Source organism: Onychomys torridus, chromosome X (assembly GCF_903995425.1).
Source record: "Onychomys torridus chromosome X, mOncTor1.1, whole genome shotgun sequence".
In the NCBI taxonomy this organism is placed as follows: domain Eukaryota; kingdom Metazoa; phylum Chordata; class Mammalia; order Rodentia; family Cricetidae; genus Onychomys; species Onychomys torridus.
In genome coordinates, this window is record NC_050466.1 from 123,328,501 (window position 1) to 123,334,858 (window position 6,358).

The following is a 6,358-nucleotide window of genomic DNA, read 5'->3' on the forward strand; positions in this document are numbered from 1 at the left end:
AGAATGAAGAGGGGACAGGACCTGTCCAGAGGTCAGCAGAGACTGGGGGAGACCAGAGCAATAAATAAACCCAGGCAGAAGGAAATGAAGGTACATTCTCCAATGTGCCAGAATTTTGGTGTTCTGGATTTGTCTTTTGACTTCTGGCCTTTTTAATTAACATGCCACCTACTGTGCTGCTCCTTATCTTTTTAAATCTGGCACCCACACCTGTGAGTCTAAACTGTTCTGGTTTCTCCAAGCTTATTACCCACCTACCCACTCCTATGTTTTCCCGTCAACATGGCATCACTCACGCTCAAAAACTCCAAGTTACATTTTAGTCTCTCAGTTTTACCTACCCCACCCTACACTGAGAAGCTTGCCAAGTCCAGCCAGTGTTTCCTCAATTAGGAAGTTCCTCCCTTCCCCATTACAGCTTCTATCTTATTGCCATTGTTGTGAGTGTACTATATGAGAGACAGATGGACATGTTTATGTCTTTCAACAAAATCAATTTATTGAACAACAACAAATTCACAAGTTATACTGGTAGCCTTCTAGTTACAGTTTGCCAAGTAGCCATGATTTTATTACAATCTTAATTACTAATATTAAAATCTCAGATCATACATTGCACAACAAACAGTAATTCTGTTTTTATGTATGGAGGCTATAGAATAGCTATAGAAAGGTTGGAGTTCAAGAAGTTCAAAAAGGCCTCACTGGATACAGGTAAAGATCCAATGCAGATGCAATGAGTATCCCTTCAGTGGTAAGGTAAGGTACCCAGTTGGAGAGCTGCTAAGGCTGAGTTGTAGGGCTGCAGGGTTGAGCTGCAGGGGTTGCAGGCTGAACTGAGTTGAACCATAGAGGCAAGGTCTAGTACCGGGTCCAGATGGACTAACAAACTTATGGACAACAATTTGAGTAGCTGTAGGGACCAAGCTGAGCTGAAGCCCTGGGGACAGTCACGAGTGCCTGCTAATCCCTTGACAAGCATACCAGGTAATCAGATGGTCTGTGTCACTAGGGGTTGTTGTCATAGCAATTCTAAGTGTCCTTCAGGGTCTTGGTGAAGATGTTGAACCTGTTCCTTCTGGTGAGTTTGGTCAGTTCTTGGGCCTGGTTTTCTGATATGCTTTTAATATGCCCACGTGTTCATATAGCCCCAGCTTACCAGTTTGTAAGTGCTACGTTTGTAATTCTTAAATTTCAAACAGTCATTTCATACCCTAGTTGGGTTGAGTCCTTTCTTTTTCTCACCTTCTACCCTCCTCTCCTTTATATGTTCTACATTCTGCTATTATCTGATTCCAGAACCATCTTCCCCTGTAGATTAAAAACCTTTTGAAGGACTAATACTGTTTCTCACTGATTGTTTTTTCTTCATGCCTAGCACATAGTAGGTATCCTGTAAAGTTTATGGAATGAACTAGGGATAGCTATTCAGGTGTGTATATATGTTTGCTCCTGTGAATGTTTTGATTGTGAAGATGTGACCTACTAGTATGTTAAATATGTATGTATTGCTGAGGAGGCTGGTTTGGAACTAGCACTCCTTGCTTGCAGTTAGAAAGGGGAACTGACAAGGAGTTAACCTCTGTCACAAATTCCTCCTGGCCCTGAGATTCCGTGGCCTTTAACTCCACCTTAGAGAGCTTGTGGCATTTCTGTCTTTAGAACAAGGTTCACAGTATCTTGGAGCCTTGTTTTGTAAGTGTCTTTGTTAAAGTATAGCAAAAAAAAAAAAATCTTGTTTTTCAAGGCAATCTTCTTTTTTCATTTACTTGTAATTTTCCAAAACAACCCTGAGAAAATATAGTCATTCCATGGGAAAAGTATGATATCAGCAAAAATGGCAGAGCAAGGGCCTCTGAAAATTCTCTCCTTAATGGCAAAAAACCCCAAAAAACAAAAACCAGGCAGCACATGTCAGAGTCAATATATTCAGAATTCTGGAAATGAAAAGGCTTGTACCAATTTAGGGGCCATGTAGCCAAGAAAACCAGCAACATGTTGGGAAGAAGAGTTTTGTGGTAGTTCTTGTCTGGCCCCATCTTTGGCCTTGTGCTTTGTAGTTAGAATATCCTTGAAAATCAGCAGCTTCCAGTCACAGAAACTCCAGCTGCCTAGCAGCCACTATGGCCTCTCTATAGTTTCAGTTCTGAAGAACTATCCCCATGTCCTCTGTCCAGTTGTTCTTTGGAAGGCCCCACTTATAGTCTTATTTATTTGACCTCAACCCTGGGTTGCAGAAAGCCTTTTACCTAGGGTGTTGTTTTTTCAACCATTAGACACAATTACCTTCTCAGTTGCTCCAAGCAGTAGATAACCTTTCCAGCTAACTAACCAGAGAGCTTCCAAGGAAAAACAGAGGGATAAGATACCTTGGGAATTTCTAAAAGCTTGAGATAGTCCTGAGAATCTAGAAAACACATGTATACACAGGGCTGTTGCATTCCCAAGGCTGTGTGCGTGTTCAGGACACATTTGTTGTTGTTGTTGTTTTTTAAATTTTATTTATTTTTATTTTATGTGCATTGGTGTTTTGCCATGGGTGTCGGGTCCCCTGGAACTGGAATTACAGACAGTTGTGAGCTGCCATGTGGGTGGTGAGAATTGAACCTGGGTCCTCTGGAAGAGCAGTCAGTGCTCTTAACCACTGAGCCATCTCTCCTTCAGGACACATTTGTATAGGTCATAAATTCTCATTCTTGAGCCTTACACAAGCAGAAAATGGAAGGCAGAGAGATTGCCGAGCTGGGTTGGTGGCGAAGACATGCCCTAACATATGTATAAATCCCCTTGGTCAAGGATGAGAGGCATTTTGGTTACAGGAGTTAAAGGAAATCCTGGTTTAATCATTAAGCTAATCCAGTAGAGACGTCAGTACAATAATTATTCTAACAAGGTAGAGTTTATTTTTCCTTAGGCCTAGTAGCAGTTAATTTTGGTCAACCAAGGCATATTTGGATCCTTACCTTTAAACAGCCTGAGAGAACAGGGATTTATGAGCTTGGTATCTTGTTTGATAAACATGAAGGGCTAGCCAAACAGAGTGTGTGGAATGAGGAGAGTTAAAGGCTTTGCTGGTAGGCCAAAGTAATTGTGTCAGAAATGAGATTATTTTTTTGTTACTACTTCAAGCACTTCCCAGGTGGCTTTGCTTTCTGTCTGAGTTCTCCTGGTGATGGACCTAGTCTTCCGTTCCCAGGTGCACTTACAGATAGAGACTCTGGGCCACTCCTGCCATTTCTGTTAAACTCATCTTCTGTTTGTTCTATATGTGCAGCCTTGACTCAGGACTTACTGAGGTCAGACACACTGCATTCTGGGAGTCTGTCTTCTAAGAGGAGAAAGGATACAAATAGAAGTTCTAATGTCCTTCTTGCAGGCCTAGCACAGCTTGAGAATGGGTGAAGAGCCAGAATCAAATTCTTTGGCTACCATTTCATTCAGAGCCATCCTAAATGAAGCAGGGCAGTTGTTGCAGACTTTAAAGGTCTGCACTGAATTGACCAGATAGCTGGCCAATGACTCACTGTGGCAGAGTTGGCAATAGAGATATCCCTTCCTTCAGTCCATACTAAAAACAGATCCAAGGTTTCTGTGCATACATGCTGTACATTGACAGTGTCACCTGTCCTCTCTCTCTCCCGTATGCCTGAGAGGCTGTCATTTTCCCATGTTCCTCTCAAGCTACCTCAAAAATTATCTTTTCTTACCATGGAAGAGCACTGGCTGTTCATTTCTACCTGGGTTCTCTTGCCTGTAATGGATCTTGGGTGGGATGGAGAGGTACACTGTGTGATTTACCCTGCCTCTGTCACCCACCACCGCCTGGGAAGGGCTTGACCTGCAAGATCATTTTTAGCCTGGTATTTCCTGTGTGTGGGCCAAAGCCTGAGGCCAGAGGCAGAGAGGTTAAGAGGGCACAGGTTCTCTGGCAGAATTCTCTCTGGGGATTGAGATAGCCATCCCATGGCTAACTTTTTTAAGTGTGAACCACTATTACAGAGACTGTAATCTTAGTAAGGAAAACAAACGGATGGAGAAAGGCTACTTACATTCCTGAAAGATGAGAATTCTGTAATATGTTTCAAGAAAATACTCCTACTTAACTGTGGTTTCTAAAAGTGCTTGTATGGACTGTGACTTCAACCTCCAGCAAAGTCTTTTGAGCAGAGACACCTGCCTTCATACTTGGCAAGGTCTCCTTTATACCTAGGAGCATTTATTTCTATGAAGACAGCATGATTCTGTTTTAGAAAACAAATCTGGCAAACAATCTGGCCTTTCAAGTGACTTAAACATATCCCACAATGCCACTCCCACAGGAAAATACACCCATGGGATGCTTAGGGACTGCTTTGGAAGGGTCCTTGTAGCTACTCATAGCAGAACAAAAGGTTCCCTATTCTCTCTTAGCTTCCTTTTGGAGAGGGTCTAGGGAGCTTTCAAAAGCTGAGAGATGGGATGTAATGGATGCCTTTGCTTTTAACTCACAGTACATTTTCTCGGGCAAATAGAAATAAATTGTGAAATACAGCTATCAATTTATATTTTTTTGTTACATTAAAACAGATTTTGATATGCTGGCTTAGAAACATATTTACTACCTATAATATTATTATTGCTTCAGAAGAAAATTACTTAGAAACAATTTGGAGGCAGGACCCCTACACCTACCCATGTCAATCTTGAATCTTTTAGCATACCTCTTCCTCCCTCCCACAGATATGAATGTCCACTTGAACACCTCTCAGATCAAGAGCTGGAAGCTCTAAGAGTAACTCATGGGATTTAGATTGATTTCACTTGGTTGCTTTATCTTGAGAGATAACTATAGATGAATATATTAGGAAAACTGGCTTTTGCTACTGACATTCAGCACTCAGCACCTCTGAAAGTCTATGTGTCTGGAGGGGGTGGGCTCTCAACATAGCAATTCCTTAGCAAACACCAACTGTGTGTCTGATGATTTAATTTAATTTTATGCTGTCCATCTACCTAGCATTAGGGTCCAATCCTATAGGTAAGATTTTAGTCTGACAAGATTGCCCACACTTGAGATACCAATTGTGGCCTCCTCTTTTGATTAACTGACTATAAAGCACGGTTCCTATGACTACTGGCCCAAATTCCTCCCCACTTGTGGCTTAATCATTTGCAAGAACTGCTCGCAGAGCTCAGGGAAGTACTTACTGACGTTTACCCATTTATTATGTATATAAAAAACCATTGCAAAGGATGCAGATAAATAGCCAAACAGAAGATATGTATGGGAAGTGGGCGAAGAGGCAAGAAGCTTTCTGTTTCCTCTACAGGCATGTTTAACATATCCAGAACTCCCCAAGCCTCGGCACTCAAGAATTTTTTATGGAAACTTCATCATGTAGGCATGAGCTATTTTTGACTCAATCTCTGTCCTCTCTCCTCTTCCTGCAGGGTGGGGGTTGGAATGAAGCCTCCATGCTTTTAATCACTGCTGAGTCTTGCGGGTGACTAGACCCATCTGAGTGCTCACCAAAAATGGCCTTATTAGAACTGAAGGTTCAGTTCTACGTTTTATACAGATGCAAACAAACAAGGAAAGGCAAGTTACAAATCAGAAAATTTAAGTAAAGTGGTTCAAAGTCCTTATAATTCTGTCCAAAAATCAGAATTGTTTGCTATTCTGATGGTATTAATGGACTTTTCAGAACTTCTCAACATAGTTACTAACTCTCAATATGCTGAAAGAGTGGTCTTACATATTGAGACTGAAGAATTTATTCCTGATGAGTCAGAATTAACTTCGTTACTTATTCAGTTACAAGAAATAGTCAGGAATAGGAATCATCTCTTATATATAACCTATGAAATTCCATGTCTGGAACTAGGATTTAAGACCAAATACTAGAACAAAAAAAGAGAGAGAGAGAGAGATGCATCTGACATCCTAGTGCTCAGGAAATTACGGGGATTTTCAGAGCTGTATGCCAGAAAATGGGGACAGCGGGCAAATATATAGTTCTTATTATATCACAGCATCACAATAGCCATTTGTGAATCTCAAGAACAAGTTCTATTTATAGTCAGCCTCAAGAGCCTTCTTTGTAGGAGCCATATGTGAGTAAGATGGAAAATAAAAGTGCTGTAAAACTATCGAGTCTTCTAGCTACAGTGTCATCATCCTGACAATAGTACATTCTCCAGGCTTGTCACAGCCCTCTCCAAGGTCTTGACTGCTAGAAATCTCACCATAGAAAGCTTGTAGTATTCCCTGTGGACAGACAGGAGCCATTACTGTCTTACCTTGGTCTGCTTTTGTGGGGGAGAAGCTAGGTAAGTGGATATTTATGAAGGAGGCCCATGAAAGGAAAGAATTTTAAAT